Below are 17110 nucleotides of genomic sequence, written 5' to 3'. Positions count from 1 at the left end.
ATTACTCATAGAACGAAGTCTATCTAACAGCTTTCGTTGATTTTATATTATACCATTAAATATTACTGCTCTACCTTAAAGTCGCTTACAATATATTATATACATATAAATAAGCCTTTGCGCGCCATCTATTGGTGAGTAGTCGAATTACGGCAATTCCGGGCGAGTTGAGCTGGCCATAAAAATGTAGATGCGTCGTTGCTTTTTTAGTTACAACTTCCCGCTAGATGTCTCGTGTTGTCGCTTGAAGTACAAAACGTAGCGTCATCGTTAGCATTGTTCGTCCGATATAAGGCATTATAAACAATTTTCTAAGGTATAATATGATGATATCTCGCTTTTTCTATCGTCTTTTTATATATCATTTTATAGTTTTCGGTGTTGTTCGTATTACATTGCTTAAATTTGACTCAAAACATAACTCCCGTATGGTCTAGTGGCTAGGATACCTGGCTTTCACCCAGGAGGCTCGGGTTCGATTCCCGGTACGGGAAACTTTTTTTTTCCCCCTTTGATTGGCAATAGTGATGAATGATGATTTTAGATATACCTAGATTCATTTTGTTCTTTTGGGTAGGTAGAGTTCTTATTATAATGAAGATTTTTAAAACTTTTTTTACTGAATTAAGTAGAAAAATCTTGAATATTTCAAGTATCGCTGAACATTAGTTGCCATCTACTACTACTACTAACAAACCGAAATTCACCTTGATATTTAGCCTAACAATCCTTCCCCCCCTCCGTAAAAAATTTGGCCCAAGTTGAACATTATTGCAGGGCCACATTTAGGGAAGAAGGACTTCTTAAGGGGACGCCTTCCATAATAGAGGTTTAAAAGGAATCCAAATTTTAGATGGGTCACTAAAACCTTTATTTTATTTTTTTACTATCTTTTGCCCACGGCTTCGCCCGCGTGGAATGCGGTTATCGTACGCTGTGCCCCCGGGAACTGCATTTTCCGGAATAAAAAGTAGCCTATGTCACTTTCGGGGCCCATGAACTATCCTATGCAAAAATCACGTCGATCCGACGCTCCGTTTTGACGTGAAAGACGGACAAACATACAGACACACACACTTTCGCATTATAATATTAGTATGGATTCATCTTCATCCCAGCCTATATACGTCCCACTGCTGGGCACAGGCCTCCTCTCAGAACAAGAGGGCTTGGGCCATAGTTCCCACGCAGGCCCAGTGCGGATTGGGAACTTCACACGCACCATTGAATTGCTTCGCAGGTTTGTGCAGGTTTCCTCACGATGTTTTCCTTCACCGCAAAGCTCGTGGTAAATTTCAAATGTAATTCCGCACATGAATTTCGAAAAACTCAGAGGTGCGAGCCGGGGTTAGTATGGATTAAACTGTCTTTTTTTGCTTTAGAGGTCTCCACTCCGTCGTTGCTCCAAGGCTTTCAACCGGTTTGATGACTGTAGCTTTTGATTGCGTTCACTTAGAATTTGATTTTTACACTACTCCAAGGGCTAGCAGATTTGAATAGGTATTTTAGCTTCGTGCTCCGACATTGGCTGTTATAATGTTATATTTAACGTTATAAAACACGATAACATTGTCTAACACTTTATAACTTTTGTTATACATATAACTCCATATATTATATACTTACCATGTAATCATGTTATATAACATTTTAAAAGATATACGATATGATGACAATGTTACAATTTTTTATACAATCTTATAAAACAAATGTTATAATAACGTATAACACTTATAATTATAACAGCCGATGTGGGAGTACCATAATCATTACCTCCACGCGTTCATGAGAAAAGAATCTTGACAAACGGATGGACGGACAGACAGACAGACAAACGGGCAGCAGTGATCCAATAAGGGTTCCGTTTTTCAATTTGAGGTTAGGAACCCGAAAAAACGTGATACTCAAGTCTTTTAAACTTTTTGCAGAATGTGTATGATCCTTGTTTGTATGATCTGAGTGTATGATCATGGCCGCTATACTACAACAATAAACAAATTAAAATATAATGAAATTAAAAAAGTGAGTCCCATATTTTATTTTTTCATAATTTATTGAATCAGGCGTTACTTTGGGGGTTACTTTGAGGAGGTCCATATCGGTTATCATCATCATCGTCATCTCAGCTTATCATTTACGTCCCACTGCTGGGCACAGGCCTCCTCTCAGATCCATAACAATCAATATCAATGACCTAAAACAATTACTTTCCTCACCCTCGACCTTGAAATATAATTAAATCGATCTCCACCAGAGCTCACCTTCAGAATGAGCTCTGGTTGAGTTCGAAACGTGTCAGTGTGGTGGTGGTGATACTTGGGTGTTTGTGGTTTGTGCGTGTTCTTACAATGTGGACGTGTAGAAACTGCATGAACACACATTTCTTGCATAGATGTATGTAGCTATCATAAGGTCGCAGGTGACTCAGGTGAGCAAAGTAATTGTTTTCGTTCATTGAGTCAACCACTAGCACTTGATCGTTTTTAAAGCTTAGAAAAAAAAACCAAAACAAAATTCTTTAAATCTCCAAGCGACGTTACCCGCTTTTCATGTTGTACTAGTAGATACAAGCTCAAATCATAATATTTACGTTGGCCAGCACGAGTCAGTAGGTACAATTCCTGACGATTCACTATAGCAATACCAGAATAGATGCTTTGTTGCCGCAATAAATTATAAGTGACGGCTATGGGGGAGTCAAAAACTCATACACGTCGTAGTTAATGACATTTTAAACATCAAACAGAAGAAATCATTTAGCTTATAGCTGACAACGACTAAACTGATAGTGTCTGTTCCAACCTCGACATTGGCGGAATCATCGATAGTATCGATGGAGCTATACTTCCAAGAATTGAATTGAATTAGCTTATAGCTGGGTTTTCCAAGGCCAAGGTACTGCAATTACGTTCAGCGTCGTTTCTGTCTCGTGACGAATTTCAAAAACAAAACATTTAATGACGCACACACAATTAATGACGATCCGATAGTTAAAGCTAAGCTTAAAAATTATTGCAACATCGTTTCACAGCATTAAAAACAACATTTGATACTTTTTGTGTTCATATAAAAATACTTGCTGAATTCCATTTTCTACCATCATAATTGTGATCGTTTGATCTTCTTACCAAGTATACTTTATTTTGTCTAAGATGATTCAAATGACACATGATGATTTTGTAACTTAGTGAGGCGGTAACAAATTTTTTCTTTTTTCCAACAGAGATATAATGGTTGAAAAAATGAAATCACATTAAAACTTTAATATTTGAACTCAAATTTGCTAACAAATTGTTAAGTTACTGTGTAGGCACTGTGTTATATTAACTTACTTTCTTTAATGAACGCCCTTACAATGTTGTTTCAATAGGCCGCAATTGCTAGAGGTGAGGGTTATCGGTAAAAATAAAAGCGGTAAAATAAACAAACTTATTATTAACTAGTTTTTGCCCACGGCTTCGCCCGCGTGGAATTCGGTTATCGCGCGCTGTTCGCTTGGGAACTGTGCATTTTCCCGGGATAAAAAGTAGCCTATGTCACTCTCTGGCCCATAAACTATTTCTATGCCAAAAATAACGTCGATCCCTCGCTCCGTTTCGACGTGAAAGACGGACAAACACACTAACACACACACTTTCTCATTTATAATATTAAGTATGGACTTGCAAGATTGCTCGTCAGAGTCGGAAAGTGACACTCCAAATGTTGAATTATATTATAATTAAAAACTCAAATAAGACTTTCAGTTCGATAGCGTATTTTAGCACCAGGTACATGCAAAAGTATCGATAGTTTGCGTAACAATTGAAATGAAATTGAAATGTATGGGCAGTCGGCAGTGGCCAGTTACGTTGCAGTTGGAATGCGGTCCGTCTGTACTGGCCCTTAGTGGTCATTCTAATGTGTCTAAGTACGATCGTACAGTACGATTACTTGGAGTTAACACTTGACAGATGGGCGTGCCTTTAGTCAATTTTCAACTTTGGCGTCATACAAATAAAATAGTTTTAACATAATCTGTAAACGTGAGTAGCGGTATACTAAAAATGGCTTTATTTGTCCCATTTGGCCCATCTGTCAAGTGTTAACTCCAAGTAATCCTACTGTACGATGTCACAACGAAACAATTAGGTAAGCCACTATCTCATGTCACCTTTAGCAACTGCGTTCCATGAACTTGAAATCTCTAGAGATGGGGCGTGTTCTTGAAACGTCAATCTCGATATTGTCTAAGTGATTGACATGTTTTTGTTTTTAATCATTCTGACAGAAGGACGCCCTGGCAATTGATAGGTACTGCTGCGTTGATACAATGTAGACTTTAACTCAATGTGGTAGCGATGAAGACAGCGTGAAGTTTTATAGAAACGTCTATTAATACCTATTTGTTAAATGGTAAATTCGTTAGTTCATTTGTCACGTTTGCTAGCATGAGGTTCATTAGGTTCAGCTAAGTATATAAATACTCGTAGGTATATCAGCATTTTGAATGTGAATAAGGTTAACGTTTATACGGTAGGCAAAACATTGCCTATTCTCTGAGAAGATAATGCTAATTTATTTATTTATTTATTTTAGGAAAACAAACAGCTAGAAATAATACAAAGTATAAAACACATAAAAATATTACAGTAGCTACAACAGTTTCCACTATTAACAAAAAACATAACATGCTGCTCAGGCAAGACAAAAAAAAAACTAAATTTACAAGCACAACATCATCTTATTGTATTGAGGCACATGAACAAAGATATTAAAGATTAAATACACTTGTACTAATTAAAAAGAATTAATAAAGAGACTTATCGACAGCGGTTCTATTGCTAACATTGCCCTGCTCCTTCAAAGCAGTAGCATATTGTTGCAAGCTCATATTGAAAACATCTATATCGGGAAAATGATTGTTATGATTCTTGCATGCTCGAACGAGGAGTCTATTTCTGGCATAGAATGCGATAAAGTAGCTATTACCTACTAAAATATTAGGTAGATACTTTGATAGCATGCAATAATGACAAATAAAGAACACGAAGGATAGTGTAGTGTATCGTTGGACACTGATTCGGCTGAAGCGTTGAAACACCCCAACGCTGATTTTCAGCCTGCACTGTATGTAACACTATGACCGCTATAATACACTAATAACTAGATAAGTACATGTATAGATCATTTATGGATAATTCGTATATGATGAAACATGTTTATATTTGAGTGGCTTTAAAAACATTAAATAGGTGCTTAATCAAATAACAATAGCAATTTAACGCCTTTTTTTTAAAGAATGCCTGTCAAAATAAATTAATTTGATAACCAACCAAACAAACAAAATTAACACTGAGATAAAACGAAGAAAAATGTTTCTTCGTCGTCTCCATCCTATTGTTTACAATACAATACAATACAATAACTCTTTATTGCTCACCAATACAGTAAACAGTACAGAGAACACAAGTATATACATAGAGATTTTCTAAGGTAAGGTTTAATACACAAAAAAGCGAAACGAATCAAAAACATCCATTTTTAAGTCCGTAAAAATTGAGAATAATTAGGTACAGGTAAGAATATGATTTATGGATTAGGGTCTAGGTTATATAAAATGGAGGATAATTTGATAAGTTAAAGAGAAGGCTATAAGGAAATATCGAGGTAAGCTGATATGCATCATCATTTGCCAATCTGTGCAAACATCGCATATATCGAGACGGAGTGCAAAAACTTCAAGTAAATAGGTGTACTCGTAGGTGTCACTTAGATATATTCTCACTGGTTTTGTCATCAGAGAATATACTCTAAGGAATGTTTAGCTTGCTTGTTAATACAAAATTCCTGAGTAAGAGGTCCAAGATATTTTGCCATTTCGAGAAATAAGCTGCAGGTATTTCATTTTTAGACATATCGAGTCAATAGATTAGTTATTGGACACGATTGACCAAACTTTATTAATTCCAAAACATCAAATTTGAAAACAAAATTATGTGTCAGATGTCGCAAACCTATTATGATTCCGTAATAAAATTTAATTACTCACGTTATGTTGATTAATTTATTATTTCTGGTTAGTTAAAAAAAAAATATTTCTGAAAAACAAATGGTTACATTTCACTAAATGAGAATAAGAACATTGAGATCATTTATTGGAAAATAATAATATACCTATCATACTTTAAGTAATAGGTATAATTAAACTAATGAACATGGTTCCGTACCAAAAGTGGCATTTGTTAGTAAAATATATATAATAATAATAATAACCGGATGGGCGACGAAGGTACGCACATCAAAGTGATTCCATAAGGGTTCCGTTTTTGCCGCTGCCGTACCTCACCCTAAAAAAAAACGAAAAGAGCAGAAGGGAACATCACTCATGGCGTGTTGAAGCTAGAACTACGAAGAACTAAGAAGAAATCTACTTCTTGGGCTTCATGCTCGTTGCTGTAGTTCGTTCGTTCGTAGTTTTTTACTAGTTTTTCGTTGAGGAAGTGTCAGCTGAAATTACAACGGGTATGTAGGTTATCGTCCGCTACAAGATTTTCCGAGCGCAATTTTATTATCTAGCAAGGTTAACATGCAACTGTGAAATATTTATGTAGGCATTAAGATACGTGATATGAGTTGTTTATGGTTGAGGCCCCGTTGAATTATGCTATACTTTTATATGTAAATTTAACTGAATTGGTTTGTTTAAAAAAATGTATTCAGGAAGGTGACTCAACGGTAATTTCAAGTGATATCAAATTGATAACGTTGTATGTTAAACTTCTTAGACTGATTTGTTAGGTGTCTTGTCTAGATTGTGATGCCTACAGGAAAACGGTTAGGAAAATTGAAAAGAAGTGTACTACCTAAAATTGTGTGCATATTCCCGTACCTATAAGAACCATTTTTTATTTTGTTGTTGTTTTTATTTTCATTTTGAGTTCCTCATTTTACCTATACTAAATTTTCAGTTCAGTTACGAAATTTCCATACATTTTTGTGTAACTCAATAGAAAAATTTGTAGGACATGGTGTGAAATTGGGCTTACCATAGTCAGAATAAGCAACTTTACCAATTTATCGAATTGCATTGAAATCTGAGAAAAGAAAGATATCGGCAACAAAATAAAAAATGACCCATAAAAGTTGAACATACAAACTGAAATATAGATGCACAGAAAAATCAGAAAAATAAGACCATCACTGGGAATCGAACCCAGGTCCTCGGTATTCCGTACCGCGTGCTATACCGCTACACCACTGATGGTCAACAGTACAGAGGTACAGACACGAATTTCCCCTATGCACCTCATATCTCAGATTGTTTGTTTCTTATGTTAGCCACTTAAGCACTTACTTACTTTTTGTATTTTCAATTTAGGTTTTACGGGATGACCGTAAAAGTAAAAAATTTGAAATTGAAATAAAAAATACAAAAAGATTCCAAAAAAACAAGCTTAATTTTAATTACTAATGGCTTTCATTTACCTTGAAACGTTCATACTCGTACTCGTTTATCATAATATACAAGGCGGGTTGTCTTAAAAACTTAAAAGTCGTATTCCACCCATTTCTTGATTGAATTGTCTTGAAACTTAATTGGTCCGGATATAAAGATAAAATGAAAATGCAAGTCCCGTCAAGTAAAAGTACTTACCTAAAGTCTGCAATTTTTTTGACAAAAACTTATGTCCATAACATTGTTAGATTGTTACTTTGTGTTGTTGTTGCATCAGATGTGTTTATCCCCTTAAAGTTGTGCGATAGGTACCTACAATGTTTTTATTTGTCGTTAGATTTTGTTGAAATAAAGTAAAACTGAAGAAATAAAGACTTCTAATATTTTTTTTCGATGTAGATTTTGACTAAAATGGAATAAAGAACATCACAGGCACATAATATTTACATAGTAGGAATAGGATTCGTATATAAAATACGACGAGAACTATTTACCTCGACGTTTCGAGTACATTGCATTGAACGTGGTCACGATGCAACTGGCTAATTTTACCAATAAATATTAGTAGTGGTAAGTTCCGAGATTATATTAGTATTTTAATTTCCCACGGGATAGAGAATAATAGTTATTTGTTATGCAAGGCTGGAAAGTAACTGTTTGGCAAGAGTACTTATATTGAAACCCGAGCAAGCGAAGGATTTTAGGATTAGCGTAGTCGAGGGTTTCAAAGGCACGAGATGCTAAACAACTTTACAGCCGAGCGGAACACACAATTTTTACCTCACGACAGCGAGAAAAATAGTACGTAGATGGAAGAAAATAAATTGAACACTCTTATAAATCAGTTTTAGGTTATGCTAGCTAGCTTATGCCAGTGGCTTTTTGTAAATCGCATAATTCTCATCCCATGGAAATATCTCAAAATACATTCACGTTTCTTGTCTCTACAAAAAGAGGGAATTTCGAAGTCCAAGTAAAAGTTCAGCTTTCTAGAATCAGGGTTTGGGTTGGACGTTGATAAGTGAGTTAGCCAGTACTTTTTACATTTCATTATGCAAGTAGCTAAACCTACGAAAAGTTTAAATAATTATTAGGTACTAGAATTGGTAATATTGACAGTGTGAACTTTTTCCCTCCGGTAGGTGCGTTCGGAATGTGACCACATATCTGTCTACCTATTTATCGTTCTTTTTGTGAATAAATACAAAAAACTGATGTAATAGAACAAAATTTCAATAAATTTTATCTATTTTTTTGGTATTATATAAAAACACGAACGCATTTATATTAATAAAAAATAATTTATGACAATCCACGTTTCAGAACGTGTCATTGTGCGTTTTTTTAGTGTGTTTCCGAATCTCTTTTCATGATTTGATTTATTTTCTTCTTGTTTGTTCTGTATTTTTTTTGTACAGTCAGCGTCATATAGTACGTAACAGTCAAGATCAACAAATACTTGGAAACATCCAAACAGTCATTAACATTGACCCAATCAAAGCGATCAAATTGCTCAGGACACCCATGGTGTACAAATAAATCGGAGCACGCACATCACCACTGGTAGCGTAGCAGCCATAATATCCAAAAGTATGGGACAAACTAGAAAACTGAGCTTAATTTAAAAGGTTTAAGGTTTAATCTCGAGTTGAGTGCGAAACAAATTACACGTCATAAGATTCGACTTTTTCTTTTTGACAATCACCGAAAAGAGTACCAACTTGTCCGTGATCGTTCCGATCGTGATTTGGAGCCTGACGGCTTTTTTCACATTTTTATTTACATTGACAGAATTCTGGATTAACGGATTTCCTTTTAAATATGGCTTGAATTGGCCAGTATAATAACATTAAGTATAAAAGAGTTTTTATTAAATAAAAAGGTAATGGCATGTGCACTTTGCACCAAGAGACTGAAAATGGAACCCCGTTCACATGTTAGGACTAGCTAACTGGATCATTGGACCTTACACGGTATGGAATAAAGTCAATTTTCCTGTGGTGTCCCATACTTTTGGATACTTTGTCTGCTACGGTACTAATGTCGGCTTGAATGTTGTAAAGTATTTGGCGACGTGCGTGCTCCGGTATATTTGTACACGATGGATGTCTCGAACAATTTGACCGCTTTGACTGAGTCACTGGTAGGTAATGACTATTCTGTGTGTTTCCAAGTATTTGGTGATCTTGACTGCTACGTACTATATGACACTGACTGTAATTATATACGCATTTGGAATGCCTAATTTCAGAAAATTAAAATGAGCTTTATTATTACTAAATAAATGTTTAGTTATAAGAATAAAATAACTGTTTAATTAATAGATGTAAATATTACTTCAACAATGTATCTTTTCTCAAACATGACATGAAATATTGACGTTGTTATACAAATAATAGGTGAGAAGTATCGCGCTGCAGGCGCTGCGGCTCAACTGCGTGCGCGCGGTCACACTAGCGGCCTGCAAAGAGATTTCATACAACTTTGCAGGCCGCTGGACGGCAATGAGACCGTCTTTTGTGTCATTCAACGCGCGCTCTCCGACACAGCGCACGCCTACACCCATCACCACCGCCTGCAGCCGCCGCGCCAGCAACCAGCTCGACACGCGCGCACACAACAGGGCGACCAGACTAGCGACCCGCCACCTTGATTTCTTGTATTTTTATTTTATTTCATGTCATGTTTGAGAAAAGCACTATACAAGCCTCGGCCGGAACGTGGGGTTGCCGGCCTCGCATCCCTATCGGGCCTCGCTACGCTCGGCCGTCGATATCTGCTTGGCCGGCAACCCCCTACTTCCCGGCCTCTACAGTAATATACTATTTCTTTCGTGACGAACTTTCTTTGTGAACACGTCAATATTCAACGCTTACTTCCTCAACCTTGTACCCACCCAAATTGTATACAACAAGTCAACATTATTATACTTAATATAAAGATGATTCTAACGCAATTTTGTGGCCAGATACGAGGTTGTGAAAGTAAGCGGTCGGTATGTATTTTCAAGCCAGTTCACGATAACGTTCGAATTTTAAAAACTCTTTCTATCCAATAGGATAAAAAGCAAATTTCCACGCAGATTTCGAAGGATAAGGAAAGCTTTTTCGAGCTAGTGAGGTTAAAAAGGGATTTATGTTTGCGATTCAAACTGGCTCTATCACGGTAACTATGAATATTACAAACTTAAAAACATTTTAAAGTAAGTACTTAAATCAATCTCAGAAATTACAACGATTAATCTTAAATGATGGAAATTATAAACTATGTCATTGAAGTATAATAATGAACATAGTAATGTTTTTTTTACGGATTTCAGATTTGGTAAGTAGGTAGTAAAAGCTATTTTCAAGACTTTCCAAAATTCCCTCGGGATAAGGAATATAGAGATTTATTAGACTAACTGACTCAGACAATAACTGGCACGCACAAATCCCCGGGCAAAAGTGAATAAAAGATTTATTGACTAGCTGAAATAGAGACTTGATATTTGTCCCAAATGTTTCTTTAGAGTTATAGACAAATAATTTCCATGTGTATTTGTTCGTTTGTTTTCACGGCTAACCTACTTATTTGGCTGTTTATATAATATTTGTAAAATATATATTTATAAGCCTTACAAAAAGATATACGCTCGATACTTTTATGTGGGAAATTATCGTGTCTCACACCGATGAATGAATTCAACGCGGACGAAATCGCGGGCGGAAAGCTGGTACAGAACATTATATACTATGTACGTGAAAGTTGTTCACGGAAACTCAGCATTTGTTGCTTAGGAAAATCCTTTAGCGAAAAACTTCAGAATGTGCTTTTACTAAACCAAAGCTTAAAAGAAAGTCATCCAATTAAGATCCGACATAGACTCAATATCCGCATACGAATTGCGTCACCCAATTGGTTGATTGGGTTTCTGATCTGATTGACACTTAACACTGACACAGTGAAACGAAATATTTGGTACCAATCAATCCTGTATCAGAAATTTCCACGGCCCACGTGTTTTCACCGGCGACGAGAAAGGACTGTGTGCCGGTTTTGCCCGAGGCGTATGTTTGATGAACACGTTAGATAACAGTTCCTCTGAAATATTTCGCAGGCCCTCGTTCATCACCTCTAGTTGTATTTATTTTTTAACGGCTGCGAATATACATGTAGGAGTACGCGGCGTGGAGTCAGTCGCCGTGCAACCGACACAGACGACATTCGCGTCGCGCTCAAGCCAATTCTCCCGCCGCGAATTTAAAAAGCGCGCATACGAAATTCAAATCGCGAACGTTCGGTCATTTCGCGCCGTTCTATAATGCCTAAAAAGAAATAACGACGCTGCCGGAGTATTATTTTGCAATTCAAATAAATGTGTAATATCTTATTGTGATTTCGTGCTAATGACTTTGCGGATTGCATGCCTGTTTAAGTGGCGTTTTCGCTTGTAAAGATCTGTGATAAAACTGCTGTGAAACTTTTGTGCCCGGTGCATAACATTTAACGTTAAATTGTTGTTTGGTTTCGTGAAATCAAATTTCGCGAAGCGTCTTATAATTGTTCTTTATGATAGGTCCATATATGAAGGTAAGTTTTCAACTATTTTCTTTTTTGTGCATGCTGTAATCTTTTTAATGACACACTTTTTAGTAGTTAAAAATATGAAGTAAATAATAGTAACCTAACGATAACGAATTGAGATTTGCATACATCTACCTGATACACACATGTATGCAAATCTCATACACCATTTTTTCACCGTTTTTATTATTTACCTGCGAACTGTACAACGACAAAACTAACGTTCGGAACCTTCGATGACCATGAAAAGATTTTTAAATGAAGAAAACAAACAAATTTAGTATCTGCCATGTTTGTAGACAGGAAAATGATATTGACCTTACTAGAATATCGACGTATCCTTTACCCTTCCTCAACTCAGTAGGCACATGGATAGGAGATTATTCGGGTTTTCTACCAATTTTTTTTTACGTAATTTTTATAAAGCATCTTTTTCCGTCTTTTTAGCTGGCAAAAAAATCAAAAGTCAAAATATCTTTATTCAATTTAAGCTATACCAAGCACTTATGAATGTCAAAAAAAATCTACTACCGGTTCGGAAAAACCTCTGTTGAGAAGAATGTTAATGTTGCTTATTAATATCAGTATTATATTAGGTAGTAGTTGGGTGTTTACAGTGGGGATACATCTACCTAATAGTGTGTCTGTGGCACGTGTGTAAACGTGAACCGACTTTGAACTGAGAAAGCTCGAAGGTACCTAGTAAAGAAAAAACTCTTTTCAGATACTTTTGGGAACATAATGTAGATTTAATCAAAAAATCACTTTAGTTTTTTTTAATACTGGTAAATTAAAAACACTTCGGTCTAGAAGAAGGTATACTTACCAGTTGTAATTTTTTACTGGTTTCTAAAGCGTACACATAAATAAATAACTCGATCAATACCACTGATAACGGCAAGGTTAAAACTTGACAGTCACAAATGCAAATAAACATTTACCCTACCAATTCAACTTAATTTTGCTAACGAATTCGACGACTTTTAAAATAACTTAATTGTTTCCTAACAAAATTATTGACATGACGTCATAGTACCTACGTTAATAACTAAAATTACTTTAACAGTTTAGAATTAACCGCGTATCGCTATTCGTCACGATTCTTATATCAATGGAGGAAGTAAAAAACCGTTTAAACCTACTAACTTATACTTGAAATTTTGGACCTCATGACTCACCGAATCAGTATCGATGTCTGTCAGTCAGCCGGTACCTACTTCCATAGTGTGTGGTCGAATAGCTAATTATGCTAAATACGTTATGGGCACGTCGTCTACTCGTAACCGTTTTAATTCTCATTTCGTCCCAATTTACTCGAAGACTCTTACGGATTTAGTAATCCTTCCAAAAACGTCTGTGGCCGGTCTAGCGGCATTTTCAATTGGTTAACAGAATCTGGGGCCTTACCTACCATGTTCTTAAAATAAGCAGTTTGTATCGAATGCTTAACCTCAATAAGGTCAAATTGATTTAATCAGTAGCTTTGTCTATTCAGGCGAGACGATACCATAATAAAGTGCGATTTACATTGCTTCTTAACAAAGGCGGGTTTCTTAAGTTTTTTCGCAAGCAGATATTGGACGAGAAATGTATGAGTTTTTTAATATAACTGGCGCTTGTCGCCATTCGCATTTGTCACCGATTTAATAGCTGGTTGTTCACGTAACATGTCTGTTATATTGTTGCCTCCAATTTAAACCATTCATTTATCCAGAAGTAGGTATTGTTTATGAGGAGTTTGAGCATGTAAGAATGTCGATATTCATTAAGATAAAAATAATTATAATAACATGTATTGCGGCATAACTGGCTGCTGGCACCTAACATTCTTCAGGTTTAACACTTGGACTATTTATAAGTGGTCTTAAGGTTTAACAGAGAACTTAAAAGCAGATAAATGGAATATTATAGCTTATGTTTTATTTTTTAATTTATCTTATACCTTTAAACGAGTAATTCTTGTATATATATTTAAACGGAAACGGCTTCAACAATTTCGATGAAATTTGGTATGTGGGGATTTTCGGGGATGACAAATCGATCTAGCTTCGTCTTATCTCTGGGAAAACGCTTATTAAAGAGTTTTAGCCCGAGCAAAACTCGGTCGCCCAGGTACTTTAATTAAAGGTTGCAACTGAAACCAGCGCTTTCGGCTTTAGTTTAGTATCGTTCTCTTGTTTTGTAAACAGTATTTGTAAATCTTGTATTAAAATTAAAAAGAAACACAAGTGACAAACTTTTAGATACATGTACACTCGTGAATTTATCTTATCTATTATTTACCTGCATAAGCCGATTTTTTTTTCTATAACAAGTAAATTGAACCGGTCTGTTCGGAACAAGCTTTATTTTTCTTTATAATCATTCATCTTGTTTCACCTTCCCACTTTTTATATACTTAGTGTTTTACCACAATTAGGTGTTTGCCCTTTTACTTAATTATTTACCTCGGAGTCACAAGCACAAACACCTAGTAGTAGTTTCATAATAATTTATGTGCAAAATTTGAAAGAGACCGGATAATTTACAATTCCATTCGCATTTTGCTCCAGCTAACAACAAAATAATCCCAGCTGCTCATTACAATTACAATGCGTAATCATAGTAATTTTAGAACCAAAAATACTTAGGTATAGCAAATACCCGCGATCACATCCGCTCCATATGCTATTGTGACCCATGTGGCCGTAAAAAACGAACAAAGTTTCACAGCATTTTTTTTTCAATTATGTACGACCAGCCGTTACCCGTGACTGCATCCGCGCGAAATTCGTTTATCTCTATCACGCGGGAACAATGCAATTTTCCGGGATAAAAACTATCCTATGTCCTTCTCCGGAATTCAAACTATCTGTATACCGAATTTCATCTAAATTGGTTCAGTGGTTTGGACGTGATGAATTAACAAACAAACAAACAGGCTTACAAACTTTCGCATTTATAATATTATATTATTTATTATATTCAAAGTCAAAGTCAAAATATCTTTATTCAATTTAGGCTATAACAAGCAGTTATGAATGTCAAAAAAATCTATCACTAATATAGTAGTATATTATATTATGTTATATTATATTAAATTATATTACCTATATTATTTTATATTATTATAGTGGGATAGTTTAAGTACAAGGCTTTTCTATTCGATATACTTGAATGTAAATAACAAACTGAGCTACAAGAAAACTGCAATAGCATCAAATTTAGCTTTTATATACTTAATTAAGATCAATGTAAACCAGGTCCTTTGTTAATTACAACTGGTTTTCATTCAATAGGTACCTACTGATTTGTACGCAAGTTCTGTCAACTTAGTCAATGATAATTCTTTTATCTTTAATCGCATTTGATATATTACATTCTTGCACGCGAATTTTTAATATTTATTATCAATTAAATGCGCGATTAAAATGCAATGTGTGAGCAGGAAAAATACCTGACGTTATTGAAGTGGCGTCAACGGTCACCTTTACAGTTAATTGGTACCAAACGGGCAACAATCGCTTATGAATAACCCAGCCTACAGCCTACTTCTGGGCACAGGTGATGAAAACACAGTGTACTAGAAGAATAGAAATGTGACGTGAGCTAAACGCGCGAGGCGGCTATCTGACTAAATAGCCATGAATTCATTTTCCCGTCTGAGTCTGTGACGAGACGAATCGCCGCTGAATTTTATCGTTCAGAATTGGATAGTTGCAGCGATTGTGCTTCAGAAAGAGTTACATTTCGTTGCTGAGTGAGTATAGTAATAGTAAGTAATTATGTTAGTAATTTAGTAAAGTCTACCTCTCCAATCTATTTAAGGGACAAAGGGTCACGAGAGCTTAAGGAATAGGTAGTATCTGTGCCATCTTGTTGAGTTTCAAATAATTAAACATTAGTCAAAATAATGATATTTAAACCACTCCATTGAAGTTTTATGTTTAAAACTCGATAATAAACGTTTTCCTGGAGATAAGACCAAGCTAGATCGATTTGTCATCCCCGGAAACCCCGACATACCAAATTTCATCGAAATCGTTGGAGCCGTTTCCGAGATACAAGAATTGCTCGTTTAACGGTATTAGATTTTTCAATAATAAATGAAAAAGTAGCATCCATTGGAATAAACAGGTAAGTTAATATGGAATGTTACCAAATTAAAACACAGTATCTATCAATAAACTAAGCTTAGTTATATAATATACATTGTGTCCGGGTAAATCCATTTTTTTACGCATTCATATGTATATGGGGAGTACGTAAAATTCGTTTAAATATTAAATATTGAGTAAGAACTAACGTAAACTAGAAACATAAACTCATTATCTGCCTCGTGACCAACATGACTCACTACATAACAGTAAATAGAAATATAAATAAATTCATAGAACAAACATACATAATTGATTCTATGCGATGATTTCCTTTATAACCAGAGTTCAGGGACTTCCTACTTTGCGGTACGCAATTGGTTTAAAATTTATGAATTACTATTTTTAATCATAAAATAAGTTTTTACATTTTTAATACAAGCTTTTTGCTGACTGTACTTTTTGTTGACTGTACTTGCATTGTCATCGAAGCTACATTTCCGTGCCAAATTTAAAGTCGATGCCATTTACCGTTGAGGAGTTCCGTTCTGCGGAGACGATCCTGGCCGGTCTATCAGGATTTCACTACCAGATTATTGTATTGTCACCAGATTTACATAAGTATGTCAAATTTCAAGTCAATCGTACTACTGGAAGCGGGTCAAATCTAGCTTCCAAGATGTTACCTAAACAAACAAAGAAACATGTGAAACTAAATAAAAGCTTGTAATGACATAGATAGGTTGGTACTTACAATTAATGAGCAATAGTAATGACCAATTAATTTAATCAGTATTTATTATTTTAACAAGATTCAAATCAGATTAGTATCAATTAAATGTAATACTAGTTGTATTTTATTTAATTATCGATATTATAGTCATATTAAAAAAAATTACTTTAAAAAGTTGATTATTTAAAGCATACCCTGAGGCCATAGGTATGGTCCATGTCCAACGCACGTGAAATCGCAATCGTTTTTCACCACTTCTCCCTGTCCAACGGTATAGGAGAAGGGTAGAAAGAGTGA

General features: G+C 35.3%; 1 protein-coding gene and 1 non-coding gene across 6 annotated transcripts in view; both read left to right on the top strand.

Moving 5' to 3' along the window:
* The first annotated feature begins 422 nt into the window (after nt 1–422).
* Nucleotides 423–494, top strand: TRNAE-UUC (transfer RNA glutamic acid (anticodon UUC)). The gene has a single exon. It is a non-coding gene; the product is annotated as a tRNA-Glu (tRNA).
* Nucleotides 495–11605: 11111 nt separating this feature from the next.
* LOC141429121 (G protein-activated inward rectifier potassium channel 3-like) overlaps nt 11606–17110 on the top strand; it is a 51612-nt gene continuing 46107 nt past the window's right edge. For 4 of the 5 annotated variants that reach the window (XM_074089336.1, XM_074089333.1, XM_074089335.1 and 1 more), the window contains exon 1: nt 11606–12010. The gene's annotated coding sequence lies outside the window, so the exon portion shown is untranslated. Of the gene's footprint in view, nt 12011–15459; nt 15744–17110 lie in introns of those variants that run through there. The other variant, XM_074089334.1, reaches the window with a different exon arrangement.

This window comes from Choristoneura fumiferana, chromosome 6 (genome assembly GCF_025370935.1).
Source record: "Choristoneura fumiferana chromosome 6, NRCan_CFum_1, whole genome shotgun sequence".
NCBI lineage: Eukaryota > Metazoa > Arthropoda > Insecta > Lepidoptera > Tortricidae > Choristoneura > Choristoneura fumiferana.
Note: the sequence above shows the minus strand (reverse complement) of the source record. Positions and strands in the feature narration are given on the sequence as shown.